General features: G+C 41.3%; 1 protein-coding gene across 5 annotated transcripts in view; it reads left to right on the forward strand.

Annotated features, from left to right (window-relative positions):
* ATXN1 (ataxin 1) overlaps positions 1 to 19,061 on the forward strand; it is a 386,576-nt gene that overhangs the window by 177,632 nt on the left and 189,883 nt on the right. For 3 of the 5 annotated variants that reach the window (XM_054591863.1, XM_054591867.1, XM_054591865.1), the window contains one exon: positions 11,898 to 11,958. The exons of 1 other annotated variant lie outside the window; for it this stretch is intronic. The gene's annotated coding sequence lies outside the window, so the exon portion shown is untranslated. Of the gene's footprint in view, positions 1 to 11,897; positions 11,959 to 16,503; positions 16,564 to 19,061 lie in introns of all 5 variants that reach the window. One more of the 5 variants, XM_054591866.1, reaches the window with a different exon arrangement.

Below are 19,061 nucleotides of genomic sequence, written 5' to 3' on the forward strand. Positions count from 1 at the left end.
AGACTTTTCCCCAACATTTTATTATGACAAAAATTCAAACATACGGACAAGTTGAAAGAGTTTTACGATTGACACCCATATACCTACCTTATTTAACTTCCTTGTGCCTCAGTGTTCCCATCTGTCCAATGGGGATAATAGAACCTATCTCATTGGGTTGTTGGGAGGACTAAATTAGTTAATGTTTGTAAACTAATTGACTGACACATAGTAAGCACTCTGTCATGTTTATTATTTTTACTGTTATCAATTGTTTCACCAGCTCTGCAACCCTATAATTAATAAGCTCAGCAACCCTGCATAACTTACCTAGCCTAATTGTTTTTCAGTTTCCACACCTGGAAGGGAAATCACACTAGTGCTACTTGCTTTATTGAGTTGCTGTGAGGATTAATGAGTTAAAACTTTTAAAGCTCTTAGAACAGTTCAACTTGAATTTAACCAACTACTAACTCTGTTATCGTGGGCAAAATAGTTCTGTCTTTACTGTCCTCCTCTATAAAATGGAACTGAAACCATTTTTCAGCATTAGGGTGAGGGGATTAAGCAAAATAATATGTATAAGTCACTTAATAGAGTACCTGGCAGAATTTCATTACAGTTATTAACTGAAGTTCCTACTTGCTTAGACTTCTTTAGTTTTTACCTGATGTCCTTTTTCTGCCCCGGGACTTCACCCAGGAGACCACATGACATGTAGCCATCATGCCTCCTTAGGCTCCTCTAGAGTGAGACCACTCTTTCTCATGACCTTGACAATTCTGAGGAGTGCTGTTCGGTCAGTCCATGGAATGTCCCTCCGTTGGGGTTTTTCCTATGTTTTTGTTATGATTAGAAAAACCCCAGTTGAGGGACGTGCCACAAAATGATTGATTAGTACTCCTCAATTGGTAAGTTGCCCTTTTCATCACATGATATATATCAAAGACACCTGCTGTCAGTGGGACTTATCCCTGTTGGCACTGGCCTTGATCACCTGACTGAGACAGTGTTTGTCAGGCTTCCCCACCGTGAAGTGACGCCTCTCGCACACACGCCGGCCCCTGGTCCCCTCACTGCTGTCTTTGGAGGAAACCCCACCCGAGGAGGGGGAGCTGTGTTCTGCATCGCTGAGGGCAGTGTATCTACATGACTTACTCAGGATTTTGGCAGATTTGTCTCTTTTTTCCGTTTATTTGTTTATTCAACCATTTCTTTATAACAATATGAACTCATAGGTATTTATTTTATACTTCAGGCTGTAATCTTACGTTTTTTGTTTTGTTTCTCAGATTGCTCCAATTTGGGCCATTGGCTACTCTTTCAGGAATATTGTAAATATTGTCTCCTGTTTTCCTTTGATACGCCTCCACCACTGTGTTTTTGTTTAGTTTGGTTTTGAGCATTTCTTTCATGCTCATCTTGAATATTCCCTGCCCCAATCTCAGCATCAGCTGTTTCTCCAAGGAGCCTTGCTTCTTCTTATTGGAGGAATGGTATTAGAAACCAAGATCTGGACACTGGGGCTTACAGAAATTTGATGCTCAACAAACATTAGTTCTCCCCCTTCCTTTGGTAGAAGTATGGCATGTACGGTAGTGAGCTCCCTACTGTGCACTCTATCCTGCACATCCTTATCCATCACTGCCTGGCCCTAGCTGATGAGCTGACTGGACAGAAGTCAGCCCAGCCGGTCAAGTGGGCAGGTTCAATGAGCTCAGATTCAGGGAGCTCAGCTCAGGTAAAAATGTGTGCTGTGGTTGGAGCTATGAGAACTTTCCTTCATGGAAGCTACTCCTCTAAAATCCTGTGCTGAGAAATTCATAATAAAGAAAGGACAGTGCAATCTAAGAGCATTTGGAGAAAGCTGCATAGTAAGATTGGACTTGAGTGAGGTTTATTCCAAATAAGGAGACGAGAAGTAAAGGTGTAGAAGGTATGAACAGATACCTTTTAGTAGATAAGAAGAGGCCTGAAATTAATGATGGACTTTAGCTTTTTGGGTTTATTTTAAATGTGAAACTGGGTTTATTGATCTTGGGGGGGTGATGAGGAAAATGGGCTTCTGCCAGCTTGCTGCAGCTCTCATGAGCCAATTGTTAACTTTTCAGGAATTTTGAGAACAAGTTGACACCATGTTGCTAGCTTGAAATCAGCCGTGGTGGAAATGTTTATACTACAGAAATCTGCAAATGCTACCAATCAGCTTCTTTCTCCCCTCCAGCCGGTTATTGAACATTTTCTTGCCTACATAACTTTGTGAGGAAAATTCACGTAACTTTGTCAAAGTTAAATGATAAGTAAGACCCCTATACGTCCCTATGGCTTACCCCTTCCAATTAGGATTTCAAGACACAACTTTACCCATCATGGAGGAACTAACTACTGGCTTTAGCTATCTAAAAATCTACTATGTACCCTGACTCTGAATGCTTTCTCCCTCTAGCACTTTTTTTTTTTCATACATAGTCCTTTAATGCTTTGAATTCTCTGAGGAAAACTGTTGAAAAGTGGTTATAATGAGATGTGTGCCTTTGAACGAAAATTCTGTTCTACTACATTTTGTTTAAAACTCTGGCAGCCAGAAAATACTGTAGATAAGTAAGATATTTGGGATCCTCTAATAGCCATTCTTTGTAAGTCAGATGGAAATGTATGACTTGGCCTTCTCCCTTGTTTGTATGGTGTGAGATCTGTCATCACCCAACAGTGGTTATCTGTGTCATAAGCAACGTGACTATAGACCTTCTGTCCTCTGTTACAGTTGGGTTGTCTTGAAGGTATCTTTCTCTTTCTTATCAAAAATGTGGGAGCCTTATCAAAAATATGGCTAAGTGTCTTGATTGGAGCATTGGCGTTGTCCTGTACACTAAAAGGTTGCAGGTTCGACTCCTGGTTAGGATGTGTATAGGAGACAAGGACTCAATATCTGTCGCACATCGATGTTCTCCCCACACCCCACCTCTCTCTCTAAATGCAATAAACATATCCTTGGGTACGGATTAAAAAAAGAATATGGGAAAAATGGTATCATTTTTCTTCCGTTGAGAAAGCTGATTCAGCATCATTTTGTTTGTAGTAGGTAATGAAGCCCTATAATAGCTTGACTTTGATAGGGGTGATACCTGAGTCATCCGTGGAATAGTGCGATGCAAATAGGGACAGTTTTCATGAGGTCACCTCTTGTGCATGATATTTGGTATTAAGTGTTATGCAGAATGAGACTCAGAAGAGTTATGTTTCAAGAGAGTCAACAAAAGTGGCCCCTCAAGTGAAAAAGAAAAGCAGGATTAGAGAGACTTCTGTTACCCAGGCTGTGAGTTTTCACTGTCATTCTGTGTTCTGTCCTGTGCCCCCCTCAGGAATGGTAAACTTTCCTCACCACCACTCTTCCCCCCTGTCATTGACTGTACTCTTGATCCACTGTTGAATTGAATCTCTGAGCTTGTAGCACTTGGAAAAGAGTATGACACATTCTGGTCATATCACAAATCTTAGGCACAGAGTTCACTCGGAATCACAGGAGCACCCATATTCTCTTTAGTCTGAATGATTGCTAGGTGTGGGGCTCTCACATTTGAGCTGATTGCCTGGAACCCTCAAGCCAACTTGCTGTTCCTCAGCTGCCTCCCTTGGACCAGCCCTCTCAAGCCTGAATGACTGGGCCTTCTTGGGACACCCCAGTCCAAACAGATCACCTGAACAGCTCCCTTTGGTGCACACAGGCCCTTTTTTTTCTTCTTTAATTGTGGTAAATCTCTGTAATACAAAATTTACTATTTTTAAGTGCATACAGCTCACTGACGTTAAGGACATTCATATTGTTGTCTAATCATCACCACTATCCATTTCTAGAATGCTTTTCATCTTTCAAACTGAAACTTAATACATATGAAGCAGTAACTTTCCATTCCCCCTTCCCTCTGCCCCTAGCAATCACTGTTCTATTTTCTGTATCTGTGCATTTGATGACTCTTATTATTGGAATCATACAGTATTTGTCCTTTTATGACTGGCATATTTCAGTCAGCATGTCTTCAAGGTTTACCCTTGTTGTAGCATAAGTCAGAATTTCCTTCCTTTTTATGGCTAAATAATGCTCCATTGTATGTATTTATCATATTTTGTTTATTCTCACTTGGGTTGCTTCCACCTTCTAGTTGTTAATAATGCCACTATGAGCAAGGATTTATAAATATCTACTCAAGTCTCTGCTTTCAATTCTTTTAGCTACATACCCTGAAGTGGAATTGCTGGATCATATGGTAATTTTATAATTCACTTTTTGAGGGACTGCCATACTGTTTTCCATAGTGGCTGCACCATTTTATAGTCCCAGCAACAATGCACAAGTGTTGCATTTTCTCCACATTCTGGCTAACTTGTGTTATTTGCTGTTTTTTTCTTTTCTAAATTTGTTTTGTTGTCGTTGTTTATAGTAACCATCCTAAGGAGTGTGGTTTTGGTTTGTAGTTTCCTAATGACTAGTGACATTGAATATTTTTTCATGTGCTTTTTGGCCATTTGTATGTCTCTGGAGAAATGTCACTTCTAGTCCTTGGCCCATGTTTAATAAGGCGGTGTGTTTTTGTTGCACAGGGGTCTTCTTGCCTAGATAATGCACTTCTCTGAGAGGCTATTGAGCATTTATCTGGGGTCCTGTGGGGCAGCGTTTCACACATGTAATACAGAGATGGGTGCACAGGGACTTGCAACTCTGGAAAGCTCCACCTGACATCGAAAGATTTGCCCTTCCTGCTTATTGTAAAGGAAGTTCAGTGTTGCGCAAATGCTGCTGAAATAAGCCATTCACTGCTTTTGGATACTGTGTGATTTTGTCATCTTTTTACTAAGTAAATATATAGTCTCTTTGGGGGAGAGGTAGGAAACAGAGATTGTGTCTTAAAATTCCCCAGTACGGTTGGCCCTGAACAACTTGGGGATCAGGAGTGCTGACTCCTCCCCAGCTGAAAATCTGTGTAAAACTTTTCACTTCCCAACAACTAAACTACTAAAATCCTATGTTGATCAGAAACCTTACCAGTAACATAAACAGTAGATTAGCATATACTTTGTATATGTATTATATGCTGTGTTCATACAATAAACTAAGCTAGAGAAAAGAAAATGTTATTAATAAAATCATAAAGGAAATGCATTTATAGTACTGTACATATTTATTGGAAAAAAATCAGTGTGTAAGTGGACACATGCAGTTCAAACTCATGTTGTTCAAGGCTCAACTGTATAATGATACTCTAGACCAAAGATTGACAAAACTCTATGGTGACCTGTATCCCACCCTGCCTGTTTTGTAAATAAAGTTTTATTCGCACATAGCCATGTGCATTTGTGTAGTATTGCCATGGCAGCTTTTGTGCTACAATAGCAGAGCTGAGTAAAAAAGCCTAAAATATTTGCTCTCTGGCCCTTTACTGAAAAAGTTTGCCAGCCCCTGGCTATGCTAGATGTTTAAGAGATACTATTTTAGAAACGATAATACAGCACTGTTGACTGCTGACTGTTCACACTATACTTGAGCACTTTGGAAACTATAAAGCTCACATAGATATAAAATATTATCGCTTTTAAGTATATACTGAACTTCCAACTTTGTGTCCAGATCTGTGTTCTTTAAGCCTTTGTTATTTGATTGGGGCAATAGCTTTTGCATCCAGAACACCAGTGCCGCTGCCAGATGTGACAAATGTTTCTAACACAGGCAGCACTTTTTAAAGTCACAGTATCTCATCTCTCCTTTCCCCTGTGATATTTCCCATTTATATTGAACTTTGGTGAAGTAGCTCAGATCTTTAGCTGCAGAGAGAAGAGTTATACTGCAGGGACATGGCCCTAAAGGGTAGGGCACAGAAAGCTTTCTGCCTTCACTCTAAAAATAGCATCCTGCCTCTCTTCTCCCTCCCTCTAAGTTGGAGGTGCAGCTTTGCTAAGGCCGTGATTGCCAGTTTTGGAATTTTGAAATACTGTTGGTTTGCTGATTTTGCTCCGCCTTCTGTTCACGTCCTTTTGACCATTCATACAGTAAACATGCTAACTGCTAGAAGAATCGTTAACATATACAGACATTGCCTTTGAGGATTTTATATGGTGTATTTGGCAATTCAAGAATATTAAACTTTGACTTTAAAATTTATATAATGCCTTTGATATCATTAGAAATCTTACACTCACACACACATACCCACCCACAAACACAAGACACCCATGCAATCGTAAAGCCATAAGCCACATATACCTGAAGATGTGTTCATGTATAGAGGGGTAGAGTAGTCATTTGGTACAGTCGAAATAAGATCCCAGTCATGGATGAATCTGTTGAGGTGTCATATTTTGCTATAGATATAATATTTATCTAAAAGAAAATTGGAGTTCTTGTCCTATTACATAGAATATTACTGCCTGAACTGAAATGTGTTAGTGAAATGATAGACATTGGTTGTAAGAATGCTGCTATATTGAAAACTTTGTAGCCCTTTTTCTTTACTGTTTGAGAAAGGAAGTTGGCCTCTTTTTCTTTCTTTCTTTCTAATAATGAGTATTTTTTTTTCTAGATCTGGTTCTCCAACCTACAGTGATTTTAATTACTTTCCTTGGAAACCACTCCCAGAATTCTACCTCCCCCTTCAGTTTTAGACTTCAATGTTAAAAACAGCCTGGTGAAAGTTGCTTTGCAAATGATTTTCTTCAGTTAGTATGAGGGCAGTCTTTCCTTATTTTTATATTCGTATGTTTTTACTCCCTCAAGACAGATATCTACTGAATTTCATGGTATATATTTACAATCATCACTTTATTTTGTAGGCAAGTTCAGGTACTGCCCTTTGAAATACAAGTAACTTCTCAGAACAACTTGGGGTCATTCAAGCACTTAGTAAGCATGCCTTCTTATTGGTGATCCAATTAGAATTTATTCATTTCTGCAAATTTTGCATGTCTACTGTAGGTTCTAGGCCCTGGGCTAGGTGTTAGGAATACAGAGATAAATGATATAAATTTCATGCTCTTGGAGCTGGGCCACAGTTCAGTGAGGGGGATGCAACCCACAAAAATTTGTAATGAAGTATGAAAATTGCTCCTTGTAGAGAATTGTATGGCATGCGGTGTTAAGTCTGGGGAATTTGTAAACTTACTTAAATCTTTAAATTGAGTTAGACTCTGGATGAATTTATCAAGTGAGAAACACATAAATATTATTTATTTATTCTGAGGTAATAGATGGAAAAGTTGATGAACTAAAATTCATCTCTTGCAGCCAATGGCCTTCAGCAAAGCCAGTCTCATGTGCCATTATTGTTCTTGCACATTCTTTATGTTTGAGTCATTAACATTGCGTTTAGGTCAGATGAGAATGTGTTCATCTGCTACGCTTTGATAACTAACTAAAATGCTGATGGAGATCATTTAAGATCGTCTCTATGCTGTTGATTGCATGCTTGTGGCTCATAATCAGAATGATGAAAACTAACTGTTAGACCGACTTGCCAAGGCTACATTTTGTGTCCCTGCAACTGTCAGCACTTTGGTCCTGCTGTTCTGCCTGAAGAACGCTTGTCTAGCACCTGTCGAATGGCTAAAGCACAACTTACTACTGAATGTCATAGAAAACTTTCGTTTTAGCATCCTCGCTTCTACTCCTCTGAGAGATAACCCCAAAAAGTAGTATCTGATCATTGAGAGAAAGCATGTGCTTATTTTTTGTGTTTGACAGACTCCTACATACTGCGATGTTCATCTAAAAATCCACAAGCATGTTGCCATGATGTTCATCTCTTTTCTCTTTAGCTGTGAAACAGACAAACCTACCTTTGAATTCTTGCGTTGTCACTTATTGGATATGTGACCTTGTATAGCTTACTTGTCTTGAACCTTGTTTTTGTCATCTGTACAATGAGCTAATAGAACCTATTTTACAGAGATTTTGTGAGGATTAGAGCTAATAAATAGAAAGTTGGCACAAAATAGCCACTCAGCAAATGGTAGTAGTTAATATTAAGGAATTCAGTGCTTACTCAGGATGATGCTATACAATGGCAAGACAAAATTGTCCAAAGTCTATAGTTCAAAAATATATTGTAAGTGTGGAATATAGAGTATCAGCAGTTTTTTTTGGGTAGGTCATATTTACTGGAGACACACAATCGGATGAGGATGTTAGAATCTAACCCACAATTTTTTTAAAAGATTTTATTTATTTTTATTTATTTATTTTTAGACAGAGAGAGAAAGAGAGGGAGAGAAACATCAATGTGTGGCTGCTTCTCGTGCACCCCCTAGGGGGGACCTGGCCTGCAACCCAGCCATGTGCCCTGACTAGGAACTGAACTGGTGACCCTTTGTTTCGTAGGCCAGTGCTCATTCCACTGAGTCACACCAGCCAGGGAAAACCCACAATTTTTATAGCTAGGCCTGCAATGCAGAATGTGTTCTCAGCCATCCTGTGTAGACCATCAAAGGATGCAAAGGTCCTTTTGAAAGCAAATCGAACAATGTACATTGTTTAGTTTTACTGCACAACAGAGACCTTATATAGCGCACAACACAGCTTGACCATCTAGTTCTGTCTCATGGAGAAGCAGTGACCACAAGAGAATTAAGCAAAGCAAAAACTCTGTTCGTGTAAGTTCATTGTTAGATCCAGGGACATCTCATTGGCTTCTGAATTGTACCATCAAAAGAGATCCATTAAGAGTAGCTCAGTCCATATTCCATGTGAAGTGAAGTATCTAGTGTGAGTTGTTAAAGAGATGCTTTCTCTGATTCCATCCGATGCTAAAATTTAAGGGCTGTCTTCTTATCTCCTAATCTGATTCTATTTCCTATGGACAAATAGAACAAAACAAGTCTCTTTTAAGAGCATGAACCCCACCAAAAATTGTCAGTTCCCCTAAAAATTGCATACACTAGACAAGGTATAAACTTTTAGGGAAATTTGCTGGGAGGTAGCATGTGAAGAGGTTATCTCACCTATTCATTCATTGTAAATTCTGGTTTCAAAAATCAAACTCTGTATTTCCCTACTTTGTTTCTCTACTTCTGACCTCTCCAGGATTTCGCTGCTGGTGCCTGATTTGGCATTTCTCTGCTGCCACAGCATGTCCTGTCTTTCTTTCTCTGCATCTTTTTGCTCATCTCCCCCTCCTGCCTGCCTACTCATAGGAGCCGCGTTGGCAATACTTAGAAAGGGTTAGTTGCATTCATAACAGGAGGAGGGATTAGCTCCACACTCTGCTGACTGTGAGGATATTCACTGTCCCAGCCTCCCGCCAATAGTGATAATTTCCTAAATGTTGCCAGTCACTCACATGTGTGGGTATAGCACAGTCTTCTCAGTCAAGTACAAAGATGTGCCATGCAGCTCAAACCGGCACAAATGTTATACCACAGCAGCCATTCTCTTTGAGAATGAAATTAGATTAGAAATATTACAACTGCACAAACACTCCAACTCTTGATATCTTCTAAATATGGTGAAGCTTGGTTTGTTTTTTTTTTTTTTTTAAGGTTTGGAAGTTCATATAATGTGATGATGATTTTAAGGTCACTCAAGAATTTATAGTTTTCCGTTTAACTTCCTCTGTAGCATTGAGTAAATGCACCATCATCAGACTGAAAACAGGGACACTTCCTTAATTTTAGTCTCGAGGTCTCATACTTGAAATAGGCATCTCTGTCCATTGTTAGCCCTAGTCTTTAAGATTCTGTCCCCTCTTAATATACTGGAAACTCACTGAATATTATAATTTGTGATATTTCCTGTGTATAACTGCTAGTTAGTATTCTTCTGAGCTACTCCCATTTAAACCAAAACAATCTCTGTTGTTAACACGTCTTATGTTTATACAATCTGCCTTTTGCAATCTTGACGAAAATATAGAAGAACCACATGCTACCTCACATATAGTCTCTTCTCATAAATGTGGGATGCTTTGGTAGATTCTGTAAATTCAACAAATACATATTTAATGTTTCCTCCTTTCAGTGCAATACTCTTGCATGTCCTTAAAAAGTTATGATGGGGATGGATGTATTGATATTAAAAAGGTTTATACTATATCAAATAAAATGTTTCCAGACTGCAAAACAATATGAAGACCATCATAGTATATCATGAATAAATTGTATGTATGTATATAACTTTACTTACTTAAGGATAAGTCTAATACACTGTGTGTGCTTGCGCATGGGAGAGAGCCTGCAGCCGTATATACCAAAATGTTCTTAGTAATTATTAATGGGACTTCTGCTGATTTCTGTTATTTGGGGTTTTCTCCCTTATCTACATTATCTAATTGTTCACAGTAAACAGTTCTACTTTGTTCTCATTTTTCTTAACTAATTTGGGGGAGAGTGGAGAAAAAGAATACAAGTACTGACATTTTGATAAATTATGAATTATGAAAATCTCTCCTGTGTGTTCCTTCTCTAGGAGTACAGATATGTAGACATGTTGTACCACATGGCATTAAACGTTTTTCTTTTTAAGTCTCTTCTACGTGCCAAGCACTGCACTAGAAACTTGAGACATTGTATGGAGTGGGTATTATTATTACCATTATGCAAATGAGGGGAGGGTGCCGGGAGTTTATGTAACTTGAATCACACAGCTGTTACGTGACTGAGCTGCGATTCAGAGTCAGGTCTGACTCCGAAATCAGTTTTGTGGTCTTTATGATTCTTTCTGTAGACATCTTGTCTGCCTTTAGGATGAAAAGGTTAATGTATGTGAGTAGATTGTAAAGTGTTGCTTTAAAAATAAGGTGCTCACAGATTTTACCGGCGCGTACCATCTTTCAGTGCTTGTTGTTTCCCTGTCGTGTTTTCAATTAGAGTATAAACGTCTCAAGAGGCAGAATCTCAAGCCAGTCAGTAGCCCCCCCTCACCTGGCACGGGCTGACAATATAGCTGGTGCATTCTCTCTGGGACCGTGAGGCGTGCCTTTCAGGCTCTGAGAAACTGAGGCTGAGAATCTGCTGCCAGTGGACGTGCTGAGGAGAAGACTCCACATACTGCCCTAGTGGCCAGACCTCTCTCCCTTTTAGCAAAAGGGAGGAAGAGCAGTGGCCTTCATAGAGCTCATAGATTTACTCCCAAATGCTTTGAGATCGTGTGAAAATTGCCTGTCTCAGGATCTGGACTAGCTTTGCCTCACATCCCCTTCTAAACCTGCAAAGGCATCTTTGAGACACTCTGGAAATTTTTTAAAACTTGGATCTTGAGCTTGGTTCCTTATGTGATACAGATTACACAGTCTGCTGCTGTCACTCCCTTATCTCCCTTTGTCTTTCAGGCTTCCTCTTCCAGCGTGCACATCATCTCGGTTCTTTCCCACACTTTATCTCAGACACCGTGGCTTCCTCACGGGATTACTCAGTCCGCCTGATATGTGGCCCCCAGCGCCTCTCTGCCAAGTCCACATTCCCATCTGAGCCCAATTATAGGATCCCTGTGGGGTCGTTGACTTCAGTGAGGGATGTGTGGGTGGGTCTACCATCTGGGAGAGGGCAAAGTGCAGTCATGGCGTACTCTGGTTACTTATTGATATGTCTTCAGTTTAGCTGCATGGCGGGGATATGGACATGACATTTTAAAATACCACCCAAAAACTCATTTCTCAGGTACCTCAGTATACTTTCCTTCATCACAGGCTCACATCTCTTGTGATAAAGGAATCACGCATATGATTGCTTTTGGGATATTAATTGTTCAAAGCTCTGTTTTTTTTTTTAAATTCTTGCATTGAGCCACACCGTTATACATCCACTGTTCTTCAGACATTTACTGTGCACCTAGTAAATGCCAAAGCGCCAGGGTCTAGGATTTCTCAGTCTCTAGGCCTACGTACCTGTGCTGAGTTACAGAATGGACTTAATGTTGTTTAAATCTTTTTCTGTTCCAGTTTTCCAAAGAAATTAGTTCATTTTCTGGGTGCAGAGAAACCAGTCTTCTGTCTTCATAGGGTGAGTGATCCTTTGACTCTTTTATGTATTTTTACCCACATCAAAATCTTATCCAGCTGCTGCCATGCTGTAAGGAAAAGGACCCGATAACACGCCTTCTCTAGAAGTTTTCTTCCCTTTGGAACCAAGATGTTCTTCTACTCGTCACATCTCTTCCTCCCTTCAGAGGGGGTGCTTTCCCTCTCATATTTTTCTGCGTTTCTTTTTGCTGTTCACACGTGTTGCCTCTTATGAGTTGCCACCATTACGGCTGTCACCTTCAACAGCTTGCAGAGAGGATGACAGAGGAAGCTTCTTTTTTTCAGTGATTGGTGCACAGAAACACAGCCATGGGCAAGGGGAGACTGTTTTCTCCACACGGTGCACCGTTTCGTGAATGTCCTGACAGAGAGAGCGCTAGATGGGACCTGAGAGCTCATCTGGCAAAGCCCCTGTGTACAGACAGCTGCCAAGGCCCAGAGGGCTGCACGCCCCTGTTCTGAGGGCTTCTCAGACAACAGCAGAGCTGGGATCGGGAGGGAGGCATTTGACTCGCAGCTGCGTGGTCTCCCGATCTCCCTGGGCCCCTCCACAGAACTGTCTTTTGAATCCCAGTTCCTTCTGAGAATCCAGAGTTATTGGTGGTTGGACTTGAAGTAATACCAATAAACTAATGACAACATCCCTTCAAGGCAAGTGTCAGGAGTGATACCGTTTAGCCGTTTAACTTTCTAGAAACCACACTAGGCTACTACCAAGAGAGGTGGGTGGAAGGGATAGTCCCAGAGTGCTTCTGTGGTGGCCCTCCTCTGAGGGGGCACATTTTCCTTTGTACCGTTCCCAGACCACTGCATTTGCAATGCCTGCCGCATTATGTGGGGAGACTTGTGGCTAAATCTGTGTTGCAGCGAGAAGCCGTGATGCAGGTGTGCCCTGGCCAGCTGCAGCCCTGCACGCCCTCGCTCAGGACTTTCTGCACCTGCAGGGTACTGCCTAAGAGCTTTCTTACAACATAGTGTAAACCTGGCCTGCCATCACGCAGACTTTCAGAGGGACATTTCTTCATTTAAAAAAAAACAAAAAGCTGTATTGTTTTTAACATAAGCATTCAGTTGTGTGATGTGATGGAGAGAAGTGTGAGAACACAGTTCTCCACTGGAATCCCAGAACGTGGATTTGCCTGTGGTTCTGTCAAGGATACCTGTGCTAGATCTGGCTCTGGATCGTGGTCATTTAGGTTGGCAAGCTAAGCACACTTGTTTCCAAAGCATTTCATGTGACCTGTGGGATGGGCTTCAGCGTAGTACTGAGAGCACGTGTCTACTGTTTTATCCCACTTGTCAACTTAATCATTGTACCCTAACAAACAGGGGCTTCTTTTCAGCCCTAACCACAGTCATTTTTAAGGAATCTGATGTGTCTCTTTATAATGGTACAGAGATAGTCTGCTTTCTACCAATGTCCTGAATGGAACTGATTGCTGATTCACTGACTTATGACTCTAACATAGACCTCTCCTGTCCCCATATGCTCGGTATGCATGAATGTACATTCATTAGAAGTGTGAACCTAAGGGTTCTGATTTTCTCATCATACCCCAGAACAGCCCAAAAGGTTTATCCTGAGAGCACAGCGCAGAATGATGTGGTTTGTTGAGATCTGCTGCTCTCTGGGAGAGCTAAGGGTCTCTGTGGCATCAAGAGGTTAATAAGACTAAAATAGAGGACCACTAAGGACCTTAGCCAAGTGAGGAAGTGCCAGACTTCATGCCTACTTATACTGTTCTATTAGTAAAGAATGAACTAGTAGAGAGGGGTCTGAGCTACGAAATGGTAAAGGGATAGAGTAAGACCACTTGAACTGAAGCTGGCCACTTGGGGCTCCGCTAGGGTCATAAGTTGTTTGGCATTGACAGTCAGGAGGCATCAAATTATTACCCAAAATATAGGACGAGCTATTTGCTTCTTCCAGTGGCAGGGGCTGGGGATGGGGCTAATAAACACAAACCGAGGCCATGAGTTTCTTACTTAAAAAGCAGCTGTGAGGCTGGTCCCCACACTCTCTGTTTGTGCCATGTAAATCCACATGCCACATGCATGTACACCTTGTAAAACACAAGTGGCTGGGCTCCATTTCGTGGCATGCAGCAGGGCTGGACCTTGAAACAATGCTGCTGTTGTTCTTAGCTAAGTTTGCACTGTGCTCACCATCAATAGTATCCCTTTAAGGGAAATCTAGGGAAATGCTCTTGCCAGCGCTGAGATTTTATTTGCCAGAGGCCAAGTAGCAGTGGCATGTATTGGTTCCATAGCAACATGTCTGTGCAGCCAGAAAAAATACAATGACTGTGGCAGCCAGCATATCCTGGGCAGGACAAGCACAGCCCTGACACCCCCTTTTATTTTTCCTCTAATCCTGGCCTGCCTTCCCCTCCTGTAGAGCGTGTGGACTTCGTAATTGTTACCATCTATCCCTGCTATTAACACTGGCCTCCTTTCTCCCTGGAGCTTGGGACTTGATGAGGGAGAAGGCAATGTCTGTAGTAAAATTCTGCAGGCCCCTGGGTGTGCCAGCAGAGCTGGCAGAACCTCCCCGCCTTACTGAGTGAAAGTAGATGGAGAGTCTGTGCTTTTCATCCTCCCTGCAGCCGAGCTGCTCTGTGAGAAGGCACAGTGGGTACAGCGTTTCCTGTCCAGTGCAGTCAGCTGCTCCTGGCTGGATCGTGGGCAGTGAACCGGAACGGCGTGCAATCTGGGGAAAGAGAGTACCCATTAAATGTGCTCCACAGATTCAGGAGGCATCTACCAGTGCCGGGCCCAGCAGGGCTGCCAAAGAGGTACACCGCACACTGCGAGTCTCCTAGGAGCTTCTGCCCAAGGTTGCAGTTTCTAGTTGCAGTTGCTCCACTGTGTGTAGTTGGGGTTTTAGCATTTCTCTCGCCTGTAAAATCCTCCATGTACTCATTCTTGATTTCAACAGAGGCTTTTTTCCCTGAACTTCCAAAGCATCTTTTAAAATCTTTGCCTTCCTCCTTGACACTTGTCTTGGATTTCCTTTTTTGATGCATAATGCTTTGAGAGCCTGAGCTATCTTTCTAGGTAGAGGAGAAGGCCTTCAACGTCAGGAACTATATATCTTATGCTTCATCTTTTTTTTTTTTTTTTAATTTCTCTGATACTCAGAACCTGAGCCCTGTAGATAGTAACCATGCCATCAATATTTCCTATGAAAACAATATAGCCCCAGCCTATCTCATAAGGAAGTTGCAAAGCCAGTGTGTAAATATGTTGAAAATGTTTTAAAATTCTTCAGAGAAAAGAGAAATTAAAAAATTCTTTATTCTAGAGTGGTTTTTGAAAAACATGTATTCAATAGATATGAAATCACAAGGTAAGAATATCTAAAGGCTTCACAGTTCCTCGTCTTCCTCTTTGTGGCTACCAGCCATGAACTGTGTAGCCTGAATTTTTACACTGTCACTGAAATTGCTCTTTTCCCCACCCCTGTCCCTCAATATTCACTTCTTCTGTTGAATTTGCCTTATTACACTATTTGGGCCAGACTTTTCAGTCAAATACCTAGCAGTATCTTTGGAGCTATTAAGTAAGAGATGTGAAGGATTTTTCATTAAAATGACAGGTTTGATAGATTCGGATAGTGGTTCCTAATTTAGTTTTGAGGGGTCTGTTGGGAGAAGGAAGGCTTTTATTGTATAAAAACTTTTATGTTAAGAGTTCTCCTCCCTTCCCAACTTCTAAGCCAACTGAGAAATAAGACAAGTGTAATAAGGCAGATGGAGGCCAAAATGAAGTTTTTTGACTGATAACAGTTAACTGAATTAGAAATTGTATCTTGGGTTGAGAGCCAAAATTGGGCTTCTCCCTCCCTATTCCCCAGTCTGAGCCTGGTTAACAGCTCACCTTCAGGAAAGTTTTGAGTCTCCGAGTAGGTCCCTGTGTGTGTGATGAAAGAAGGAGAAAGACACCAAAATCCATCCCCAGCTCCCCATTCCTGTGCTCAAAATTGCAGCTGTGCCCAGTGGCAGGTTAACTGTATCCAGTGGAGTTAACATTTCCCAGGGGGAGGCACAGACCGCCATGTTAGCTTTAGCTCCCAGCCAGTAACTCACTCCACATCCTTGGGAAAGAAAAGAGAAGGGAATGAGAGGCCAGGAGAGTTCAGGGAACGTCTTCTGCAGAGAAAATGGTTTGGCGAATGGAGGTCCCCTCTGGCTCTGCTCCCGTCTCTCACCCTCTACACTTCAGTCAGGCAGTCCACCCCTGGTCTCACTCTAGCCACCTACCCACTGTGTTTATTCCTAGCTCTTTGCTTTGTATATTTGTTCACTGGTTTATTGTTCGTCTCCTTTATTAAAATATTAGCTCAGTGAAAGCAAAAGCCTTGTCAGTGTTATTTACTGCCATATCCCGGTACTTAAAACGGTGCCAAGCACATAGAAGGCATTTGATAAACATTTATTGAACGAATAAATGAGTAACTATTGTTTTCTGCCTCTTCTCACACTCCTTAATTTCCCGGATGTCCTGGTACCATCTTGCCTGGCAGGCCCCTATTCATATCGTAAGACTCGGTTCAGCTGCTTTTCCTGGCTCCCCTTCTTCCAAGGTAAAGGAGCACTTTCTTGTTTGTAACTCACCAGTTGCCAGTTGATGTGTACGTGTGTGTGTGTTCATCCGTGTGTGTGCCTGTTTCCATCTGCTGTGTGTTAGTTTGTGTATTCTCTCTCTGTTATGGTCTGTGGCTCTGGGTCACTTCACTTCACTTATTGGTTAGGACTTCATGAGGAGTTTACTAGAATGTAAACTCCTTGGGAACTGGGCAGCCTCTTTTTCATCCTTGTGTCTCTACTATCTGCCATGGAGTCGGTGCTCAGGTAATAATAATATTAGCATTTTAAGTTCTCACAGCATGTTGGGTACTGCTGTGTCTTGGTGCAGTTGAGTCCCGAACAGTTCAGGGTTGGGGTGCCGACTCCCCCATGCAGTCGAAAACTTGCACATAACTTTTGACTCCTCAAAAATTTAACTACTAATAACCTACTGTGGATCAGAAGGAAGCCTTACCAATAACATTACTAGTCCAGTAACACATATTTTGTATGTTCTTTGCATTATATACTGTATTCTTACAATAAAGCAAGCCAGAGAAGAGAAAATGTTATTAAGAAAATAATAAGGAAGAGAAAATACACTTATAGTATTTATTGGAAAAAAATTGTGTATAAGTGGACCTGTGCAGTTAAACCTGTTTTGTTCAAGGGTCAACTGTACTTAAGATAACTTTAAGTGTCTTACATATATTAACTTGCATCATTTTCACAACAACCTTACAAGATACATTTTTACCTCTCTCTTTACATGGTAGGATCTCACAGCTTGTCTGATTCCATAACTTATTCTCTGCCAGTTCTCAGAGAATGATCGTAACATGAACAAGTGAATGAATGAGAACCCTAGAAGCCCAGACCTCTGTCATTAAATAGGGCCACAGACTGGGAACAACTTCAATAAGTAAGAAATGATCACCTATGATTGCTCACGGTTGACATAGAATCCTGAGGCCATGACTGAAGCTTTATCCCCAGACGAACCTCCAAAGTCTTGTAGCCATTGCTCTTAATGCCTAGTTGTCTGTACCAGTGGAGTGGTATTGGTTAATTAAAATAAGTAATTTTCATTGTATTTTGGGAATTGTTTCCTAATAGGAAAATATTAAATCATCAATTATGAGTTAAACACTGTGTGTAAGGTTCACTCCTAAGTTTGGGGGGGAAATGGGAGGTGGGGTGTGAGTTGGAGGGTGAAGAGGAAAGCCCTGGAGTATAAACCCAGGCTGCTGTAATCAAGATGCTCTAGCCTAGTTGAAGGGGCAAGGAGTGATTACAGACAAAAGTAAGAAAGTTAAAAAAAAAAAAAAGGGGGCAGTAAGTACGAGTACTATCACATGATTCATTGCCGATTAGTGATATCCAAGAAAATGAAAGTTATTGTATTAGTCAGGATAAGATGGGCTTATGCTATAGAAAGAATCAAGCCTAAACGCTCATTGGGCTTAACGAAATGAGAGTTTGTTTCCCACTCATGCTGTGTCCGCTGTGATCTGGTGTCTCTCCAGAACCGCTGTCCTCCATGTGTACCTCTGGGATGCAGGCTGCTTTGATTTTTCTGTCCTGCCATCTAGAAGTCTCCTTCATGATCACAGGATAAAAGAGAAAAACTGAAGACTTGTAATAGCAATTAGATGCTTCAAAACTTTGTCCTGGGAGGGATATCTTTCACCTGCTGTGTCCTAGACATTTCATGCAGCCTTTTTTACAGCTCATATCATTCCAGTCCTCTCTTTTCATTTTTGTTTTTCTTCCTCTTAGTACACACAGCAGTGCTCAGTGACTATTTGTAGGGTGAAAGACTGAGTGAACATAAGAATGAATTTTCACTTATTCCTGATCGTGTTTGTAGCAGAAATGCACATGACAGCTCCCAGAGCCCAGACACGGAAAAATTAAGTCCAACTCAAAAATCTTTACCAGAATTGCCCCGGCCAGATAGCTCAGTTGGTTCGAGTATAGTACTGATATGCCAAGGTTGTGGGTTTGATCCTTAGTCAGGGCACATACAAGAATCAACTAATGAATCCATAAATAAGTGGAACAACAAATTGATGCTTCTCTTTCTCGTTCTCTCTCCTCCCTCAGATCAATAAATTTTAAAAAATTTACTAAAATTGAAAGAGTATTAATAAGAAATATCAACAGAGCTTACGCTAGTTGAGCTCTGGTGAATGGAAAAATCATAAAGATATGGACAGATCAGATCCAGTTTAGTTGCCAGTTGAGCTCATGCTAAAGCCCCAGCCTTCTAGACTTCAGCCCTGTTGTAGCCACATCATTTATTTCCCAGTTCATGTATTTTCTGGTGTGAGCCTGCCTTTCTAGCCCTGTTCTTCCCGAATGAGGTGGAGGTCACTGTCTTCATTTAAAAATTAAGAACCCTAATAAGGAGAGGTTAACCGGCCTAGGGTACTGCCGCGATTCCAGCGCAGGTGCATCAGGTTCTCTCACACTTTTACCTGCTCTCTCACACCCTGGGGTCCTGGCGAACAGG

The sequence above is a fragment of the Pteronotus mesoamericanus genome, unplaced genomic scaffold (genome assembly GCF_021234165.1).
Source record: "Pteronotus mesoamericanus isolate MK-2021 breed Mesoamerican mustached bat unplaced genomic scaffold, CSHL_Meso_final scaffold_31, whole genome shotgun sequence".
Classification (NCBI taxonomy): domain Eukaryota; kingdom Metazoa; phylum Chordata; class Mammalia; order Chiroptera; family Mormoopidae; genus Pteronotus; species Pteronotus mesoamericanus.